The sequence below is a fragment of the Bubalus bubalis genome, chromosome 4 (genome assembly GCF_019923935.1).
Source record: "Bubalus bubalis isolate 160015118507 breed Murrah chromosome 4, NDDB_SH_1, whole genome shotgun sequence".
NCBI lineage: Eukaryota > Metazoa > Chordata > Mammalia > Artiodactyla > Bovidae > Bubalus > Bubalus bubalis.
The window spans coordinates 81,149,624-81,172,266 of record NC_059160.1 but is presented as its reverse complement, the minus strand read 5'-3'; the positions used below and the strand labels follow the sequence as shown (position 1 = coordinate 81,172,266).

The 22,643-nt window shown below is 39.2% G+C and overlaps 1 pseudogene; it reads left to right on the top strand.

The window, feature by feature from the left end:
* The first annotated feature begins 20,850 nt into the window (after window positions 1-20,850).
* On the top strand, window positions 20,851-21,403 carry LOC112584354 (annotated as a pseudogene).
* The last annotated feature ends 1,240 nt before the right edge of the window (window positions 21,404-22,643 follow it).

Genomic DNA, 22,643 nt, shown 5'->3' with positions numbered 1-22,643 from the left:
TATTGCCTCTTGAACATGTTACTCCTGAATTCTCCTCTAATCAGCGACCCCATGGACTTTAGCTTACCAGGCTCCTCTGTCCATGGGATTTTCCAGGCAATAGTACTGGAGTGGATTGCCATTTCCTTCTCCAGGGGATCTTCCCAACCCAGGGATTGAACCCGGGTCTCCCGCATTGTAGACAGATGCTTTACCGTCTGAGCCACCAGGGAAGTCCAAGAAGTAACTACATGCTTTCAATTTTCTTCCTCTCTAAAACCCCTCATTTAAACCATCAGTATATTCAATGTTCCTATTTTCAAAATATATCCAGAATCTGACTCCTGCTACCAACATGACTCAAACAATTATCTCCTTTCATGGATAATTGCAATATTCTCTTACTGGCTGTGCAGCTTGTACATTTGCCCCAATGATAGACATTCCTAGTGCTCACTGAAACTTGATTTTCCTTCCCTCCTGCAAGGACTGTATTTCTTGGGGTTTCTGACTAAGTTCTTGGCATTAGGGTAAGTAGAAGCAAAAGTTCTCTACAGACCTTCCAGTTTACTCTTTCCTTGTCAGTAAGGATGTCAGTTGAGTGTTGAAATAATAAAGCCACAAATAGGGGCTGAATTGCCATGGATCCAGCAGTGATTCAAATGAATGTCGGTCAAATCATGTCTTTGTATTTCACTCAGCGTGAAAACTGATGTCCTACAAAACCCTGTACCATTACCTTTTTCACCATTACCTCTCTGCCCTTATCTTCTGCTACTCTTCCTTTTGCTCCCTCTGTTCCTGGCACACCATCTCTGGGTTAGCCTTAGGATACCAGGCACAGTTTTGCCTCAGGGCCTTTGCTCTTACTATTTCTTCTACCTGCAATGTTCCCCAGATATCTGTAAGGCTTGCTTCTTCATCTTCCTTGAGTCTATTCAGAAATGATAGCTTCTCAAAAAGGCCACAATTTATTTAAAGTTGTGACAGCTAGGAACTCTCCATCCTTTTCTGTGCCTTAGTCTCTTCTTTAGTATGTTTAGCTGTGTGATACATTACATATATTTACTACTTTGTTTATTTATTGCCTGTCTTCCTCAATTAAAATGTTTAATCACAATAGGGATAGTTATTTATTTGTTTTTCTACTGATCTTTCATCAGTGCCTAAAATAGTGCCTGATATAGAGTAGGCAGGCAATATTTGTTTGCAGAATGAATGAATAAATAAATGAAGCCTTCTTTCTCCAACTGCAACCTCTGAAGATGGCAAATGTTTATTTATGTGCTGTGAATAGAATGGGTGCAACATAATTGCAGAAATTCACATCCTAGCCTACCTATAACACAAAGGTATTGCTCAGAGTTCCTAATGGGAATCAGATTCCTCATATAGTTCAGATCCAAACCAAAACATACAAACTGTAAATTCTTAACTACTTACAATTAAAATAAACAGCAGTAGGCAAGGACTTAATTTTTTTCCATAATTGAATCCATTCATTTTTATAAAATACCTACAATGAAATCTGGAAAGGATATTACACAGCCCATTAGAATATAATAATCAATGCAGAAGATATATTGCACAATAAATAGAGTAGGGAATGAGACAAAGATTACGAGTGTAGTGTGTATGCATGTAAGTGGGTGGCCAATAAGTGATAATTAATGTCCCCTTCATGTTAAAGCTGTCACCCATTTGGAGTTTTTTTCCAATTTATACAGAATTCTTTTTATATCCACTGTTTAACTAGGAAAGTTCATGACTTTAATGTGAAAAGTGACCAAAAATATTCTTGGGGATACAACATAATGAGAAAAATGCAAGTGTTATTAAACAAAGTTTAAAAATTTTTTTTTGATTGCCATTTTCTTAAAAATATTTAATAAAGCATTTTCTGTAGCACATGAAAAGGATGCTATAATGAACCAGTGAGGAAGAACATTTTTCTTGTGTTTTGTTTGGATTCAGAACCTAAGTGGTAAGAATGTGCATTTGAGTTGCATGGAAAATCAGATCAGATAGCGTAACAGACTTCTACCTAGCAAATGAGATGGAATTTCTGCAGTCCACCAGCCCAGAATTTACTTCTGACCAGCACTATCTTTATATTCGGAGATAGATTTTCAGCTGAATTTTTCAGGGTATGAGGGTTGTGAAACTGACGTATGCCCTTGAGATTTTGTAAATATGAGCTATTTGCCAGCCAAAAAAAGACAATGCCTGTTTTTTTTAGGATTACTTATTAGACTGTATGGGAGTAAGTGGAAGGACATTTGTGTTTACTTACTCTGCAGTAAACAAAAATTACATTACTTTTCTAAACAGTTTCTTTATCAAACAGGATGCAATGGCTATTCTTACTAATTCCTAAGATTTGCCAAAGAAGATAATGAATGTGTGCATGCTAAGTTACTTCAGTCGTGTCTGACTCTTTGCAATCCTGTGGACTGTAGTCCACCAGGCTCCTCTGTCCATGAGATTCTCCAGGTAAAAATACTGGACTGGGTTGCCATGCCCTCCTCCAGGGAATCTTCCCAACCTAGGGATTGAACCCATGTCTCTTATGTCTCCTGTATTTGCAGGTTTTTTTTTTTTTTTTTTTTTTTTTTTTTTTACCACTAGTGCCACCTGGGAAGCCCAAGATAATGAATATTAAGGGCTATAAACAACTCTCTAGAAAAATCCAAAAAGATAGTATATGTTTTCAATTCTGCTTGAAGATCCTGGTCACTTTATAGAGTGGAGTTGTCCTCCAGACCTAGGCAGAATCTGATCTTCTTTACTCCATGCACAATATATTCAGAGAGAAAGAAATAGACTGTTTGGAATATGATTAGAACAGAATATTCACTATCATCCTGTGGATTCAGGACAGGATTTCTAAGAACAAGTGATACCTTATAGTTTATTTACATGAACAAGTTTATCATTTGATCTTTTGTTCATTTCTTGTTGGTTCTTATTATGGCTGCTTGCTAATCAGTCATTAAGATCCTTGCTTGGTTTTTCTATTGTGGTCATTCAGATACATCTGAGCACCCCAAATGGTTTTACACAACAAGCATTACCAGGTTTCTACATGTGAAGAAAATCTAAGATAAGATTGTAATTTGAAAACACCTGCCCAGTGAGGAAGCTATAACCCCTACAATGTTACAAAAGAATATTCAAGGTAAGAGTTGCTGGAATTTGGAACTTATACTCTATTGATTTTGTTTATAAGACCAGATAACTAGCAAGAAGTTTCTCTGTAGGGAATCTGCATCTGTCTTGGCAATCTATGTACTTTCTAAAGTTTTTAGAAAAAAATAAATAAAAATTACATTCCTAACCAGAACAATTGTTTAAAGTGATCTTTACCCATTTCTTCTATTTGTTCTTCTTGAAATGTGACAGGAGGTCTCATGTGTCCCTCCCACCTGGAAACTTTGAGACAGTATTCGCTTCCATCTTCTCTTTACCTTTTGCAGCACTTATCAGCAATGCTGAGTGTCCCGGAATGAGGCTGATAGAGAGAAGCAGAGACCTGTTTCCCATGGGCATGGAGTGTGAGCAGGAAACACAAACAATAACTTTGGTATTTTCAGTGTGAGATTTGGGGACTCTGTTACTGTAGCATAATTTAGACCATCTCAACTGATACGCAGAAATAGCCTTTTTTGTCCCCAAATCCACTACCAGTTTTAAATTATGGAATCGTCTCTCAAGCATCCACATATTTTGCGTAGAAAGACTTGTCCATGTTTCTTCCACAATAACTCTCAACATATCCTTTTCTAGCCATGACCACTGCCAGCACCTGTGAACACCAACTTTTTATTTTACTCTTGAACCACAACAGTTATAGTGTATCCCTACATCCAGACCCCTCTCTAGAGGTACAGTGTCTCCTGCTAATAGTGGCCAGATCACTCTTAGAAAAAGTTGACTGCCTTACATACATCCCTATGCAAAATCCACAGTGGCCTACTCTGGATTGAATGCTGTGTCTAGAGTTCATATGCTGAAACTTCCTTCCCCACAAAATGTGATGGTACTATGAGGTGGAGGCTTTGGGAGGCACTTAGGATTAGATGAGGACAGGAGGGTGAAGCCCTCATGAATGGGATTAGTGGCCTTCAAGAGTCATCAGAGAGCTGGCTTCCTCTCTCTGCTCTTAACCATGAGGATGTTGGCAATCTGCAACCAAGAAAGAGAGTTCTCACTTGAATCTGACCATGCTGACATCCTGATCTTGGACTTCCACTTTCCAGAACTGTGAGAAATAAATTTATGTTATCAACCAACCAGCATATGACACTTTATAAGAAAAGCCTGAACTAAGGCAGTTTTCCACTACTTATAAATTAAATGTCTTATCCTCATCTCTCTTACAATGTAGCCATAGCTTTGTGTACCATTTTTATCATCCTTTCAGTTCAGTTCAGTTCAGTTCAGTTGCCCAGTCGTGTCCGACTCTTTGCGACCCCATGAATTGCAGCACCCCAGGCCTCCCTGTCCATCACCAACTCCTGGAGTTCACCTAAACTCATGTCCATTGAGTCGGTGATGCCATCAAGCCATCTCATCCTCTGTCGTCCCCTTCTCCTCCTGCCCCTAATCCCTCCCAGCATCAGAGTCTTTTCCAATGAGTCAACTCTTCGCATGAGGTGGCCAAAGTATTGGAGTTTCAGCTTTAGCATCAGTCCTTCCAAAGAACACCCAGGGCTGACCTCCTTTAGAATGGACTGGTTGGATCTCCTTACAGTCCAAGGGACTCTCAAGAGTCTTCTCCTTTACATGGTATTATTTTCTCTCCACATCAGCTAGTCAAGTCTCCTCCCTCTCAGTGAAATGTGTCACACACCTTTAATTATTAGTTCTGTCTTTGAAAGGATACTTTTAATCTTGTTGTGTTTAATCCTATTAGGTGAACACCTCCTAGGTCTGGTAATATTCTGAAGTTTATCTGCAGAATTAGGTAAATGTTTTCCAGTTAAAAAGTTAATATCTTTGCTTGAGTGAGAAAGAAAAGAGAGCTGGTCTGTAGATCAACTTTTTTCTGGACTTAGAGCAATTTATCAGCCTAATGTGTGATGACCTCTTATTTCATGTAATCACAGTGCATATATATATATATATATATATATATATGATTTATCAGAGCTGCCACAAATTGCTGCTATGCTTAATTTATTTAGAATCTAGTTCTCTATTTATGTATCTAGATGACAAATACTAAACATAGGGAAAGAAAAAAAAATCTGTGTTCAATAAATTGAAACATGATTTGTTATATATCTCATAAAGTTTAGTGGCCTTTAGCTAAAGAGTCTATTTTTGATTGAACAAAGGGTTTAATTATTATAACCAAAGCCATTTCAGTATTATCTTCCCTTTGAAATATTGCAATTAAAATTTTCAGTCTAAGCAATTACCTATTTGTAAAAAAAAAAAAAAAAAAAAAAAAGGCTACCTTTGAGGCTTGAATTGAAGATGATAAAAATTAGCCATCTAAAACCATTTCAATTTTATGAAAAATAAAACTGAGTAAAACGTTTCAGCCTGAAAGCTTAGACGATCTTTAGGGGAAATTAGTTATGTTGCTAATAGCGCTTCCAATTTATAAGGCACTAGAAGGAAGCAATCAGAGAGGCAAAAACCAGATAAATAACCCTTAAAATGGAACAATTAAACAGAGATCAGTTGTGACAAAAATCATAAGATAATGTTCCTAGACTTTAAAGGACAATGTCTTTCCTTTTGTTAATTAGAGATAATCTACATTTTATGATATGTAACTATTTACCAAGCAATGGAATGTTTTCTATTAATATAAAGATAGATGCATTTCCAGATGGACTTCTGTTCAACAGGGAAGATGGCTAAAGTGATGATTTCTTGTTTCTCTTGGTGTAACTTTGATGATCTCCAGGCTTTCCATCATTTTCTTCTTCAAAATTAAATGGCACATATAAACCATGTGCATCAGAACTCAAACTAGGGCAATATATTTTTTCATTTGGTACAGATACTAAAATGCCTGCTTATTTGCACACACAGACGAGTGTAAATATGAAATGAAAAAATGTCACGTAGGGTTCTCTCAGGCAGGTATATTCCCCTTCATGACACTCCTGCCTGTATTTCAAACCTCGTGAAACAAACACTATTTACTGTGAGCCTCACAGATGTTGAATGTGCTTCTGTTACCTTATTTACATATGCAGATTAAAATGTTTCACTTTGTTTTGTACTAGCTTGATCTCTTAATTTTGATGATCTCAAACTGTTGTTATTAGGTTTACAAGAAAAAAAAACAGTCATTTATTTCATAAAGAAATTCATCCACATAATATGCATTTATTCAAACATAGAGTAAATTTTACATGTATGTATTACTTTATTCTCTATCCTATTATAGGGAGTCAGAGTGACAATATTAGAGCTCTCTTGATTCATATTGCTTTAAAATTCATGCAAATGGGCATAAATACTGGTTTTGCACTTTTGTTTAGCATTTTCATGCATATTTATTCCCACAGAAGTAAATATTTCTCAAACTCTCTTTCTTCCTTCCTGAGAAAGTAACAGTCTAGGAAATCAAATGTTAAGCAAAATAAATTTCTAAACTCTGCCACATTTACTTTATTGGGGTACGTAAATGCCACATTCTAGTAAAACCTCCTTTCCCTATGATATAATGGCTAGGAGAAAGCTAATAGGGCTTTACTTACAGACCTTGACTCCAGTTGGTCTTCAGTTTGTTTCTAGGGTACCAGTTCCCTGGTACCTCTCCCATCCCTGCCCCAGAGATTGCTTCCCTGGCTGTGTCCCTTCTATAGGGTCTTCATGATACTCACTGGGACCACTTGCATTCTATTTCTCAGTCATAGCACCCAAGTGTTTCATTCTAGCTAGACCTCCAAATTTTGTAAGTAGAAGATTAAATATTTTTCTAAGTGTAGAGCTCTTTCAAACATTCTTTTACTGTCTGGTCTTTTCAAAACTTCAGAAAGTACTCTCTAAGCTTATGACTCTCTTTTAAGGAACATATCCTAAATTCCCCCAAGAAGCAACTGAACTGCAATGAGAGTTAATTGTGGCACTCTACTCTGTATCAGTCTCTGAGCAACCTAGACAGCATATTAAAAAGCAGAGACATTACCTTGCCAACAAAGGTCTGTCTAGTCAAGGTTATGGTTTTTCCAGTAGTCATGTATGGATGTGAGAGTTGGACTATAAAGAAAGCTGGGCAGCAAAGAACTGATGCTTTTGAACTGTGGTGTTGGAGAAGACTCTTGAGAGTCCCTTGGACTGCAAGGAGATCCAACCAGGCCATCTTAAAGGAGATCAGTCCTGGGTGTTCATTGGAAGGACTGATGCTGAAGCTGAAACTCCAATACTTTGGCCACCTGATGTGAAGAACTGACTCATTTGAAAAGATCCTGATTCTGAGAAAGATTGAGGGCAGGAGGAGAAGGGGACAACAGAGGATGAGATGGCTGGATGGTATCACCAACTCAAGGGACATGGGTTTGAACAAGGTCCAGGAGTTGGTGATGGACAGGGAGGCCTGGCATGCTGCAGTCCATGGGGTCGCAAAGAGTCGGACATGACTGAGTGACTGAACTGAACTGAACTGAACTGCCTTCTCAACAACTGCTCACATCTGGACACACGTTTTATCCCTGAGAGAGAACTTTCTGCTTGCTAGGTAGGGTATTTTCTTTTCCTTTGTAGGGGGTTCTTTGTTATTTTGAAAATCTGAATTCAAGATCTCCACTGTTTCTCTTTCCAGGTGGTGCTAGTGATAATCTGCCTGCCAACGCAGGAGACACGGGAGATGAGGGTTTGACCTCTGGGTCAGGAAGATTCCCTGGGTTAGGGAATGGCAATCCACTCCAATCTTCTTGCTTGAAAATTTCCATAGACAGAGGAGCCTAGCAGGCTACAGTCCATGGGGCCACAAAGAGTCGGACACAACTGAGCACACACAAACACACCATTTCTCTAGAAGAGACAAAAAGCTCTCTTGTACACATGGTTGCTGAGAATACCATGCTATACTCTGTTAAACTAAAACTTGAGCTACACTGGTTGTTGCTTCCTCCTTTTCACATCTCAGAATCTGTAGTCACATGCATTCTTAGGCTGCCAAGTTGTTTTGTTTTGTTTTTATCATGAAAGTCACTGATTGACTTTCCTTTATGAAGAAGGCATTAGGTAAAAGAGAGCTCCTAAAAGAGAGCTCCTAAGAAGACAATTGGAGAAGGCGATAGCACCCCACTCCAGTACTCTTGCCTGGAAAATCCCATGAATGGAGGAGCCTGGTAGGCTGCAGTCCATGGGGTCACAAAGAGTCAGACACGACTGAGCGACTTCACTTTTGCTTTTCACTTTCATGCATTGGAGAAGGAAATGGCAACCCACTCCAGTGTTCTTGCCTGGAGAATCCCAGGGATGGGGGAGCCTGGTGGGCTGCCGTCTCTGGGGTCGCACAGAGTCGGACACGACTGAAGCGACTTAGCAGCAGCAGCAGCAGCAAGAAGACAATAATCTAAAGGGGAGAGAAGAAATAAATGAGATGAATATAACATGATGTTGGCATAGGCTTGATGAATCAGAGTAGCTGCTACTTAGAGGAAAGAGAAGTTGACGAGGGCAAAAGTGGTTTCTGATGAGTTCTTAGATAAGTATATATCCAACTAGGTTTTGAAGGACAGACAACACTTGACTAAGTTTAGTGAAGACAGATATTCTTCAGGTCGTGGATATTTGGGGAGAAAAATGTGAAGTAGGAACATGTATGTATGGGAAATAAAGAATAAGTTCCATTTTTGGAATGGATGATTTGATTAGTAGGAAACAACATTGGAAATATAGTTGGAATTGGATCATAGAAGACCTTCCATTCCAAGCATTTAGACTCTTAGGCCAAACTGTGTTCCACTCTAACTGTGGTCCCATCCCATGAGATCTTAATGATCCTCACAAAATGGTTACAGAGTAAAATATCTGAAAAGCACTCCATTACTCTTTTAGATAGTCACAGTGCATGTTAGCACCATTAACATTTTGAGATGTGCTGCAGTAAAGAAATCTGTGAAAAGCTGTTTAACCCAGAATTTCTCAGACTTACTTGACAGTGGGACACTCACCCTTGTTTATTTTACTACTTTTTGCTTTGCAAATGGAATACTTTTTGCCTTTAGCAAAACTACTGTCCTAGGGAATAAAGCTGCTTTAGGCCCTATGTGGATTTTGCAGGAATTTGAAACAAGAAAGATTTTCTTTCTTTTTTTTTAAAAAATATTTCTTTATTTCTTTGATTGCACCATGTCTTGGTTGTCACATGTGGGATCTCTCTAGCTTTGGTGTGCAGGTTTAGTTGCTCCAAGGCATGTGGGATCTTATCTCCCCCACCAGGGATGGAACCTGCATTCCCCGGCATTGCAAGGTGAATTCTTAACCACTGGACCACCAGGGAAGTCCTGGGAACATTTTTCTTATACAAATGGAGATCTATAGAGTGAGATACCTACATAATCCTGGAACCATTTGAATTTAGAAGCCCCCCCCCCATTTTTTAGCATTTTCTTTATAGAAATTGAGAATGTAAATATTAAATCAAGATACATTTATGACAAAACTTTCCTGTGCAAAACAATGGTCTAGGTGCTACATGGAATGCACATACAAATACAATTGGTTATTACCTATAATAAACTTGCAAGCATATGAAACTTGTAAGACAATTTCATAAATAACTGTAATACAAGGAGGAATATAATGTGTGGAAATAAAGTTACAACAGAGTGTTGTGGGAGGAAGATGTGGAAGAAGGGATGGATTTTCTCAAGAAGAGTTTTTCTAATGAGAACATGGCTCAAGGAGGAATCATGAGATACACTGGTAGAAAAGGAATCAGTGAAGAAACTATCTGGTTCTGACCAGAAAGATGGCAAACTAGCAATCTAACCCTCACATTTACAGAGTTTGTGTTAGACCTACACTGTTGCCAACATTTATAAATTCAGAGATTTACATAAAATCTGGCTTTCTAGCACCTGTTGCAAATAACAAGACTTGGGAACAATAACCTGAAATTAGGTAGAAACTTCCTCCTTAGGTAGAATATGTGGATGCTAGATGGCCATTTGGAGAAGGCAATGGCACCCCACTCCAGTACTCTTGCCTGGAAAATCCATGGACGGAGGAGCCTGGTAGGCTGCAGTCCTTGGGGTCGCTAAGAGTCGGGCACAACTGAGCAACTTCACTTTCACTTTTCACTTTTATGCACTGGAGAAGGAAATGGCAACCCACTCCAGTGTTCTTGCCTGGAGAATCCCAGGGACGGGGGAGCCTGGTGGGCTGCCGTCTATGGGGTCGCACAGAGTCAGACACGACTGAAGCGACTTAGCAGCAGCAGCAGAAGCAGCGGGTTGCCATTGTTGTTATTTAGTTGCTAAGTTGTATACGACTCTTTTGTGACCATATAGACTTGTATAGCCTGTCATGTTCCTCTGTCCATGGGATTTCCCAGGCAAGACTACTGGAGCATTTTCTTCTCCAGGGAATCTTCCTGACCCAGGGGTTGAACCTACATCTCCTGCATTGCAGGTGGATTATTTACCATTGAGCCACCAGGGAAGCCCCTAGGTTGCCATTTGTGTGTATGCTTAGTCGCTCAGTCATGTCCAACTCTTTGTGACCCCTGGACTGTAGCCCACCAGACTCCTCTGTCCATGGGGATTCTCCAGGCAAGAATCCTGTAGTGGGTTGCTATGCCCTTCTCCAGGGGATCTTCCCAACTCAGGGATCGAACCCAGGTCCCCCACATTACAGGCAGATTCTTTACCATCTGAGCCAGCAGGGAAGCCCATAGTCTCACCATAATCTTTTGTCCTGGGACCAGTGTCTAGAGATAATTATCACTGAGGTGACAGCTGTTTTTCTCACAGCATATGTAAGAGGAAAGTGACATTTTTCTTGTATCCATGTTTCCATCCAAAGTGGGAAAATAAAGACAGATATGTGGGTCACAGATTTCAAGAACAATGGGCAAGACCATTTTAGTTGCAGGAGATAAGACTATTCTTACACTTTTGATAGATGTACGAATGCATCTGTTTTGACAGAATGTAACATTAGAGACTAATTCAGTCATTTATGTTATCTGCTTGGGCCCTGAAGGCATTTGAGCTTGACTCATGGAGAAGGCAATGGCACCCCACTCCAGTACTTTTGCCTGGAAAATCCCATGGAGGAGTCTGGTAGGCTGCAGTCCATGGGGTCGGGAAGAGTCGGACACGACTGAGTGACTTCACTTTCACTTTTCCCTTTCATGCATTGGAGAAGGAAATGGCAACCCACTCCAGTGTTCTTGCCTGGAGAATCCCAGGGATGGGGGAGCCTCGTGGGCTGCCGTCTATGGGGTCACACAGAGTCGGACATGACTGAAGCGACTTAGCAGCAGCATACTGCAAGAGAATAAGGTAAATGCTCTCAAGGAATCAAAGGAAGGAGAGGATTCCAAAAAACAAGGACTGTTCTAGAAAGATCAAGTGGATTAAGAGGACTAAAAATGACCATTGGACTTGAATATTTGGAGACCTTTGGTAAATATAATGGTAGAAGTTCCAGTGGAATATGTGTGTGGAAACCAGTGATTGAGGACAATGAAAAAGAGATGAAGGAACTAGAACCTGTGAGAATTCCTTAATGTAGAGTTTCAGTGGAAGGTTTCTTTTTGGTTTTGTTTTGATTGTTTCTTTTAAATGTAGAAGGCTTGTATGAATCTGTGGGCCACTATTCCTCTTCCTCTGGGACATTGCCTGCCAAGGGGTTCTTACTTGGTATTAATAAAAATTGTTAAATGGTAGAAAAATTATTGTTTTCATTAACCTGAGAGAACTTCCTAAACCTCTTAAAGGTAGAGTTTAAGTAAAAACGACATTATAGCATACAAGTTAGGTCTAATGCCAAATTGGAACTTCTACTTCTTTTTCCTTGTGTCTAGGCCTATGATACATCTCAGATTGGAGGACTGGATTTTACCATTGCATTTCCAGAAAAAGTGAATCTGAAGTTTATCCACTCCTCCAAGAGTAAAAGGCATAAATTTTCAAGAGAGTAAAAATTTGCTCCAATAACCAGCTACTTAGTTTATTGTTGGGAAATGGCCTACCTACGCATTTGAGAGATCAGAGAGGAGATTTCCTATAGTTTTCGCTTTAAGAGAAGGAGTTATTTTATTTGCTATTGGAGCTAAAAGGAGAAGAGGAGGCAGGAACAGAATGACAGGGTATCTGAACACCAAACTTCAATACTATCACTTTGTCATCATTGTTTAGTTGCTCTGTTGTGTTAGATTGTCTCGCAACCCCATGGACTGTAGACTGCCAGGCTCTTTAGTCCATGGGATTTCCTAGGCAAGAATTCTGGAGTAGGTTGCCATTTCCTTCTCTAGGGGATCTTCCTTACCCAGGGATTGAACCCACATCTCCCACACCTCTTGCATTGGCAGCTGGATTCTTTATCACTGAGCCGCCACAGAAGCCCACTCACTAGCAAAACATAGCCCAACGAATGTTTGGATCTGGGCCAAAAGCTATTTCCCAGAAAATAACTTGTATTCAGTGTACATGACACACTCCGCCCCTCATCACTGTTCAGAATCACGAGTATGTCCTTATCAACTGACAATATGCTAAGTGCATAATCCTGTTGCATAAAGACCAATGTTGCATGATCCCATGTATATGGTGCGTCTAAAATAGCCAAATTCATAGGAGCGAAGATTGGTGGAACGGTGGTTTTCAGGGGCAGGGAGAAAGGATAAATGGTGAGTTACTAATCAATGGGCATGAAATTTTCAGTTAATTTAGATAATAAACCCTTGAGATCAGCTGTACAACATTATACAGCACAATGTACTGTATACTCAAAAGCTAAGCAGGGTAGATCTTGTACTGACTTCTTTCCACAATAAGATGAAATAAAATAAAATTTAAAAAGATTAAAATAAGACAGTAAAAAGACAGCTTAGTGTAATGAAGCTTCTGAAGCAACTGATTGCAGTTCTATCACTTGTGAGCTGTGCAACTTTGCCAAGCACTCTAAAGTCTCTGAACCACCTTACAGCTACATTGGAAGGCTGTTATGAGGACTGAATTTGACAGTATATGTAAGGTATTAAATATAGCACACAATAGATATTCAATAAATTATACATACATACACATATTTATATGTGATTTTATAAACATAAAGTGGGGTATTTCCCCAACCATATTTTGTGTAAACTACTTCCAATAAACTTATCTGAGAAAAAGTGTGTCCTTACTGGTAAAACAATGCATTTCATTGGGGGAAGAAATCAAGGTTGAGAAATATTAAACAACTAAATCAAAGCCTCAAATTAATAAATGTCAGAACTGAAAATTGTTGCCTAGACCTGGGGTTGGTAAATCACCATCTGCTGGCCAAATCTAGCCAGCTGTCTGTTTTGTAAATTAAGACTTACTAGAACATGTGCCCATTTGCTAGTACTGTCTATGACTCCTTTATGCTCCATTGGCAGAGTTGAGTAGTAGCTACAGATACAGAATGGCCTGCAAAGTTAGATTACTATCTGACATTCCAAGAGAAAGTTTGCAAACACCTGGTCTAGAGTAGACTAGTGAGAAATGAAGTATAGAGAGCAGACATTGGAATAAGCCCTATCCACAATAATTTCCAGTGGGATTTCAAGTAATTCAAGTATTTTGAACTCTACCTTCTTATGTGGAAAATCCTAATCTTGAATTTTTTCATCATTACCACTGTGGTGCATTTTTAGGTGCATATTTATATGCTTGGCAGGTGTTTGAGTATTATATCCTTAGGAGCAAAAGTTTACACTGAATTGGAATGGTTATAATCATTCATTTTCTGTTTCCACCTTACCATTCACTTCTACAAGTATTTTACTGCTGGCTTATATCTTGAATGTTCCCTTGAGTACCACGATTATATTGACGACGCTTCCAAACATGGCCATTCCTCATTCCGAGACTCCGGGAGGATTGAGCCACGAGCTTTCTTTCTCTGTCCGTTTGTAGCTTTCTCCGGAGACTCCATATCAAGGAGGGCACAGAGTGATCAGAGTGATGCATTATCACAAAGTCAAATCAGATCCGAGCAAGTGAAGAGCAAAAGAGATTAATGGACTTGCTACTTAGAACACATGATAAACCCGGTGATTTGCAGTTTCCATTCAAAGGGGAAAAGTCGAGATTGGAAGACTGTGTAGCCTTGTGATAATTTTGCTGTGGAAAGATTTACTGTTCTGCTTTTTGCCTCTTTTCTGGACAAATGGGATTGCATGTTACATGCTTGATTTAAGACTATTTAAATTTTTCTGAATATAATACTATCTCCTCTTCCTTCACAATTCATTATAAATAAATTTGCACAAAATCAAGGGCAGGAGCATATTGATTTAGGTCATTTGTTTCTTTGAAATGAAATAAAACTGTTCCTCCTTCACAGACCTGCAGATAAAAGACACCTGTTTCTGATGGGTTTTGCCTGGCTGCCAAATGGAAAAGAAAAATTGAGTCCCAGCCTCATCATTTACTACCAACACTGTGACCTCAGCCCAGTTACTGTGCTTTTTTCAGTTTCCTTGTAAGAAAGATGGAAATTAAAAGCAGTAGCTTTCTCATATGCTTGCTTTTATTTTTAAGAATTAATGCCATAATGCATGGGAAACACTTGACACAATGTCTAGCAAAAGTTAAGATCAGTAATTTTAGACCAGGACTTGCTTTCTCAATTCTTTAAGACTTGACAGCTGAAATGACTGAAGTGATTTTCTTTTTCATGTAAAATTCAGCTGAGAGAAGGTGATGAACAACGTATCCTTGGTTGAGAAGGAAAAATTAAGGGAACGGAGCATTTTTTTTTTTAACCAACAAAATCCAGACTGAAGCAACCTTTATTGTCCCTGCCATTACAATGATATGTTTGTCTTCTGCTTCATTACTGCATAAATACCTGAAAAAGTCAAGTGTTGGATATCAGAAAATTCACTGTTTACATAATTTATCAAGAATTTTCAAAATTCTTTGACTCAGAATTTCTTATCCTGGATGTCCACAGAATAGTTTTCTGGGGATCTGTGAAAGCCCTGAAGCTTTAGCTAAGATTCTCTGTTTACATTCATTTTCTTGGGAGAAGTTTCATAGCTTTAATAAGATTCTCACTATGGACTTTGATCTATAGATCAAAAGCAAAATTCTATGTAGTATCAGAGGACAAGAAAACTTTAGAAACTTTGGAATTTTGTAAAGATATAACTGTAACTAAGAACTCTGAACTTTACAATAACCTTTTTTTCCCAAGTAAAACTAATGAAAAAGCACTTTATAATGTATAAATGGCAACAAAACAGCCTAATAAAATAAATAATTACACATCTGTGGCACTGATGAGCCAGCTAAGTACGTTCAGGTGACATTTCTGTGGAAGGAAAGTAATTCATTATAATTTAGCAGCACTTTACAATAGATGCTTAACAGACCAGGTAATAAAACATAATCAGTAGAAGCTTTTTAGAAGCTGATGTCGAATATTAGCAAAAAACCCCCTTATATTACTTAATAATTGTGTATTCTATTCAATTAACCATTGCCATTCTCACTGAGAGGCATTAGGAACTATAAACCTTCAACTTTTTGCTCCAGTGTCTATTCCTTATAGTTGGGTTTACCACATGCCTATGTAGTCTTCTGTAAAAGAGTTTCTTCTTTTTAATATGAAGGAAGTTTGTTGCTTAACTTGAGTGGTGATGGAGGGAAGGGAGTGAGGCAGGCCTTGGGGTGGCAATCAAAGAATTAATCTCCAGTTCACCTTCCAAGAGTAGTCCTAGAAAGATGACTGGAGATAGAAAGATGACTGGAGAGCAGATGCCATCCTTTCTCTGAGTAACAACTGGCCTGCCTGTCTTCCCCACACTATGTGAAAGTCACTCAGTCATGTCTGACTCTTTGCAATCCCATGGACTGTAGCTCCCCAGGCTCCTCTGTCCATGGAAATCTCCAGACAAGAATACTGGAGTGGGTAGCCATTCCCTTCTCCAGAGGAACTTCCCAACCCAGGGATTGAACCCAGGTCTTCCGCATTGCTGGCAGATTCTTTATCATCTAAGCCACCACGGAAGCCCTTAATGTAATGGAAGTGTACAAAGTTATTTACTTAAGCTGTGATAATCTTCAAAAAGACAATATATTCTGTGTGAGGACAGAGGTTGCAATCTACTCAAATTGAGTTAGGTTAACTACGTAAGGGAAGGGTTTATAGCTTCCGTTCAGTTTACTTCAGTTAAGTCTCTCAGTTATGTCTGACTTTTTGCAACCCATGGACTGAAGCACACCAGGCTTCCCTGTCCATCACCAACTTCTGGAGCTTGCTCAAGCTCATGTCCATTGAATCAGTGATGCCATCCAACTATCTCATCCTCTGTCATCCCCTTATCCTCTTGTCTTCAATCTTTCCCAGCATCAGGAACTTTTCCAATGAGTCAGTTATTTGTATCAGGTGGCTAAACTTTGGAGTTTCAGCTTCAGCATCAGTCCTTCCAATGAATACTCAGGACTGATTTCCTTTAGGATGGACTGGTTTGATCTCCTTGATGTCCAAGCGACTCTCAGGAGTCTTTTCTAGCACCACAGTTTGAAAGCAACAAATCTTTGGTGCTCAGCCTTCTATAGATCCAACTCCCGTATCCATACATGACTACTGGAAAAACCATAACTTAGACTATGCCTTTGTTGGCAAAGTAATGTACCTGCTTTTTAATATGCTATCTAGATTGGTCAGCTTTTCTTCCAAGGAGCAAGTGTCTTTTAATTTCATGGCTGCAGTCACCATCTGCAGTGATTTTGGAGCCCAAGAAGATAAAGTCTCTCGCTGTTTCCATTGTTTCCCCATCTATTTCCCATGAAGTGATGGGACCAGATGCCATGATCTTTGTTTTCTGAATACTGAGTTTTAAGCCAGCTTTTTCACTCTCCTCTTTCACTTTCATCAAGAGGCTCTTCAGTTCCTCTTGCTTTCTGCCATAAGGATAGTGTCATCTGCATATCCGAGGTTATTAACATTTCTCCCAGAGATCTTGATTCCAAATTGTGCTTCATCCAGCCCAGCATTTCACATGATACTCTGCATATAAGTTAAATAAGCAAGGCGACAATATACAGCCTTAATTTACTCCTTTCCCAATTTGGAACTAGTTCTTTGTTCCATGTCTGATTTTAACTGTTACTTCTTGACCTGCATACAAATTTCTCCAGAGGCAGGTCAGGAAGTCTGGTATTCCCATCTCTTTAAGTATTTTCCACAGTTTGTTGTGATCTACATAGTCAAAGGCTTTTGCATAGTCAATAAAGCAGAAGTAGTTGTTTTTCTGGAACTCTCTTGCTTTTTTGATGATCCAATGAATGTTGATTTCTGGTTCCTCTGACTTTTCTAAATCCAGCTTGTATATCTGGAAGTTCTTGGTTCATATAGCGTTGAAGCATTGCTTGGAGAATTTTGAGCATTACTTTGCTAGCATGTGAGATGAGTGTAATTGTGCAGTAGTTTGAAGATTTTTTGACATTGCCTTTCCTTGGAATTGGAATGAAAACTGACCATTTCCAGTTCTGTGGCCACTGCTGAGTTTTCCAAATTTGCTGCCATATTGAGTGCAACACTTTAACAACATCATCTTTTAGGACTTGAAATAACTCAGCTGGAGTTTCATCAGCTCCACTAGCTTTGTTCCTAGTGATGGCCCACCTGACTTTGGACTCCAGGATGTCTGGCTCTAGGTGAGTGATCACACCACCGTGGTTACCTGGGTCATTAAGATATTTATTAAGATATTTTTTGTATAGTTCTTCTGTGTATTCTTGCCACCTCTTCTTAATATCTTCTGCTTTTGTTAGGTCCATAAGGTTTCTGTCCCTTACTGTAACCATCTTGGCATGAAATATTCCCTCGGTATCTCTAATTTTCTTGAAGCGATCTCTAGTCTTTCCCATTCTATTATTTTTCTGTATTTCTTCGCATTGATCACTGAGGAAGGCTTTCTTTTATCTCCTTGCTATTCTTTAGAACTCTGCATGCAAATGGGTATATATTTCTTTTTCTCCTTTGCCTTTCATGTCTCTTCTTTTCTCAGCAATTTGTAAGACCTCCTCAGACAACCATTTTGCCTTTTTGCATTACTTTTTCTTGGGGATGGTCTTAATCAGTGCCTCCAGTACAATGTCATGAACCTCTGTCCATAGTTCTTCAGGCCCTCTGTCTATCAGATCTAATCTCTTGAATCTATTTGTCATTTCCACTGTATAATTGTAAGGAATTTGATTTAAGTCATACCTGATTGGTCTGTTGGTTTCCCCTACTTTCTTCAATTTAAGTTTGAATTTTGCAATAAGGAGTTCATGATCTGAGCCACAGTCAGCTCCCGGTCTTTTTTTTTTTTTTTTTTTTTTTGCTGACTCTATAGATCTTCTCCATCTTTGGCTACAAAGAATATAATCAATCTGACTTTTGGTATTGACTATCTGGTGATGTGCATGTGTAGAGTTGTCTCTTGTGTTGTTGGAAGAGGGTGTTTGCTCTGACCAGTGCATTCTCTTGGCAAAACTCTGTTACCCTTTACCCTGCTTCATTTGTTTACTCCAAGGCCAAAATTGTCTGTTACTCCAGGTATCTCTTGACTTCCTCCTTTTGCATTCCAGTCCCCTATGATGAAAAGGGCATCTTTTTTTGTTGTTCTAGAAGGTCTTGTAGGTCTTCATAGAACCATTCAACTTCAGTCTTTTTGGCATTAGTGGTTGGGGCATAGATTTGGATTACTGTGATATTGAATGGTTTGCTTTGGAAACCAACAATGTTCATTTTGTCATTTTTGAGATTGCACCCAAGTACTGCATTTTGGTCTGTTTTGTTGACTATGAGGGCTACTCCATTTCTTCTTAGGAAATCTTGTCCATAGTAGTAGATATAATGGTCATCTGAATTAAATTCACCCATTCCAGTCCATTTTAGTTCACTGATTCCTAAAATGTCAGTGTTTTCTCTTGACATCTCCTGTTTGATCACTTCCAATTTACCCTAATGAACCTAGCATTCCAGGTTTCTACGCAATATTGTTCTTACAGCACTTGACTTGACTTTTATCACCAAGTCACATCCACAACTGGGTTGGTTTTGGTTTGGCTCTATCTCTTCATTCTTTCTGGAGTTATTTCTCCACTGATCTCTGATAGCATATTGGGCACTTACCAACTTGGGGAGTTCATCTTTCTTTTTTATATCTTGCCTTTTCATACTGTTCATGGGGTTCTCAAGGCAAGAATACCAAAGTGGTTTATCATTCCCTTCTCCAGTGGACCACGTTTTATCAAAAGTCTCCACCATGACCTGTCCATCTTGGGTGGCCCTACACGGCATGACTCATAGTTTCATTGAATTAGACAAGGCTGTGGTCCATGTGATCAGTTTGATTAATTTTCTGTGATTGTGGTTTTCATTCTGTCTGCCCTCTGATGAATAAGGATAAGGGGCTTATAGAAGCTCCCTGATGGGAGAGACCAACTGTGAGGGAAATGGGGTCTCATTCTGATGGGCAGGACCATGCTTAGTAAATCTTTAATCCAATTTTCTGTTGATGGTTGGGGCTGTGTTCCCTCCCTGTTGTTTGGCCTGAGGTCAAACTGTTGACCCAGAGACTCCTGGACACTCACAGGCAAGTCTGGCTCAGTCTTCCACTGGCCTCCAAAGTCAAATTCCCTGAGTGTTCTCAGTCCCTTTGCTGAGTCTCCAGGTTGGGAAATCTGTCGTGGGTCCTAGAACTTTCTTAACAGTGTGAGAATTTCTTTGGTATAATTGTTCTGCAATTTGTGGGTCATCTGCTTGATGGCTGTATGTCGGGGCTAATAGTGACCTCCTCCAGGAGGGCTCATGCTACATGCTGGGTGACCCAGGTCTGCTGCAGCCAGAGCCCCTGTCCCCACTGTAGGTCACTGCTGACCCGTGACTCAGCAGGAGACACTCAAGCACTCAAAGATAAACACTGTATATGGCTTAGTCCTTCCAAAGGAAGAATATTCCATATGCCTACTCTGACCTCTTTCCCTGTCTCCTAGTTAAGAGACCTCACCCCTTTTTTGGAGAACTCCACTATGCTATGCAGGAACTTATTCCTCCTTTTTGTGTCCTGCAAAGTTGAGTGTTAAATGTAAAGGCATCAGCCCCACGTGTGAAGGTGAAGCAACGTGTTCCAATTCCAGACCAGACTCCTGGTCAGAGGGTGGTGCAGATAACCGGCTCACTGGCTCTCTTAAAAAGCAAGTCCATTTTGCCATGTTTTGATTTATTTTCTCATCATATGAAGAAAGAGTAGAATTCCTGTGATTATGACTTTGACCTTGCCCCTAGCAAGACAATAATAGACAATAATATCACTGTTGTTGTGCTAATAGTATTAGGAGGATTTTTTTCCAGTTTACTTTGTCACAAAATTGTCTATTCCCTAAGATCTAGAAACAGTTGAAAAATAATAACTCTCACTGTCATAATGTACATGGGAACAAACTGAAGGGTTATAAACACCAGTTATTTATTTGACCCTTCTCAGAAACTCAGAGATTGTGCTCATTCTAAAACAACCTATTTTTTACTAAACTCATATTTGGATGCATGGCAGAGACTATACATTTCACCAAGAGTTATTTTTTAAAATTCAGACGTCTTAGAAATGAAATATGTACATGTTTTTAAATTTCAATTTTTAGGTTAACAAGGAAATACGGTTTTCTGATAAACAGCTTGAGGTGACCTCTAAAAATGGTGCGCTATTTACTTGACCCAGAAAACCCCAGAAAATCATGCAAATCAAGTGGTTCAAATCTTTGTGGTCACTTTAAGAACACTTGTGAAACTGCCCAGGCCATTAAGATTATGCATATATGAGAAGCCACCAAGTATTTGAAAGATATCACTTTACAGAACCAATGTTTTTCGCTCCATCATTACAATAGTGGAGTTGGTAAGTGTGCAAAGGCCAATCAGTGACAGTGGATGCAGGGTCGATGGCCCAAAAAGAGTGCTGAATTTTTACTGCACGTGCTCAAAAATGCAGAGAGTAATGCTGAACTTAGGGGCTTTGATGTAGATTCTCTGGTCGTTGAGCACATCCAGGTGAAAAAAGCCCCCAAGATGTGGCACAGGACTTGCAGAGCTCATGGTTGGATCAACCCCCACATGAACTCTCCCTGCCACATGGAGATGATCCTTACTGAAAAAGAACATTGTTCCTAAACCAGAAGAGGAGGTTGCACGGAAGAAAAAGATATCCTAGAAGAAACTGAAGAAACAAAAACTTATGACCCAGAAATAAATGGGGCAAAAAATTAATGCAGAAAAAAGTAAAAAAAAAAAAAAAAAAAGAAGTATAATAATAATCTAGTCAGAGAGCAGTAGTTTTAGATTTAGATTCTGGTGGATGTCAGGTGGCAGTGAACCTGGGCGTGGAGTCTGAGTGACACTTAGGTACCTGTGATAACATGTGGTAAGGGAATATTACATGAAGTAACTGCTGAAAGTCCTGAGCACACAATGCCTGTTGAATCAGTGTCATGTAATTCAATACATTTATTTATTTTTAAAGGAATTAAGGTGCTCAGCCTCCATTGTTGCTGATGTGGCCATAAGACTAAATTTAGGCCAAAAGTACCTGGTAGAAATGATGTGTACACTCGTAGGTTTTGCCATTAAAGGGATTGTGAGTGTACTCCCCGGTCCACTCGCCACTTGCTGACTGAAAGCTAATGAGGGCTAGAGGTACCAACCGGGATACACAAATGGAAACTGTGATGAGGAAGGGAGAGCCACCCTACCAGTTTCGGACCTCTGTCTGCCTTTGGACTGAAGTTTGATAGAAAAATAATCTTCCAGCTAGGTTAAGATGCTGTCTTGTCTTTTTTTTCTCATTTCCTTCCCTCCTTCCTTTCTGGATCCCTCCCTCTCTTCCTTCCTTCCTTTTCTCTCTTTCTAGCTACTTAGGCTATACTTACTACAAAGTACAAATATGAGGAAGAGTTGTCAGGGAAATCTCTATTTTTCTTTTCTTAATGAATCTATTTATATGAAGCCATTAAAACAACTTTTAAATATAAAAATATGAAAAATGCTTATAATGTTATGTTAAAAAAGCAAAATCATAATTACATTTTGATTTTAAAATGTATAATCATGATTACATTTTAAAAGCACCTGAATAATAGAAAAAAGTGAAGGGAAATATAATAAATATAGCCATGTTTGTATTTGAATAATGGCATTACGTTATGTTTCCTTTTTTGCTGTGTTTTCCAAAATTTTCTAAGTAAATTTATGCTATTTTTGTACTGGGAAATATTTTAAAGATTTTCTAAGCACCTAGTCAACCTGAAAAAATTTCTTTATGTTCATCACAATACTGTTTTAAATGAAGAGAAATTGGCACCTAACAGTTCAGTTCAGTTCAGTCACTCAGTCGTGTCCGACTCTTTGCGACCCCATGAATCGCAGCATGCCAGGCGTCCCTGTCCATCACTAACTCCCGGAGTTCACTCAGACTCATGTCCATCGAGTCAGTG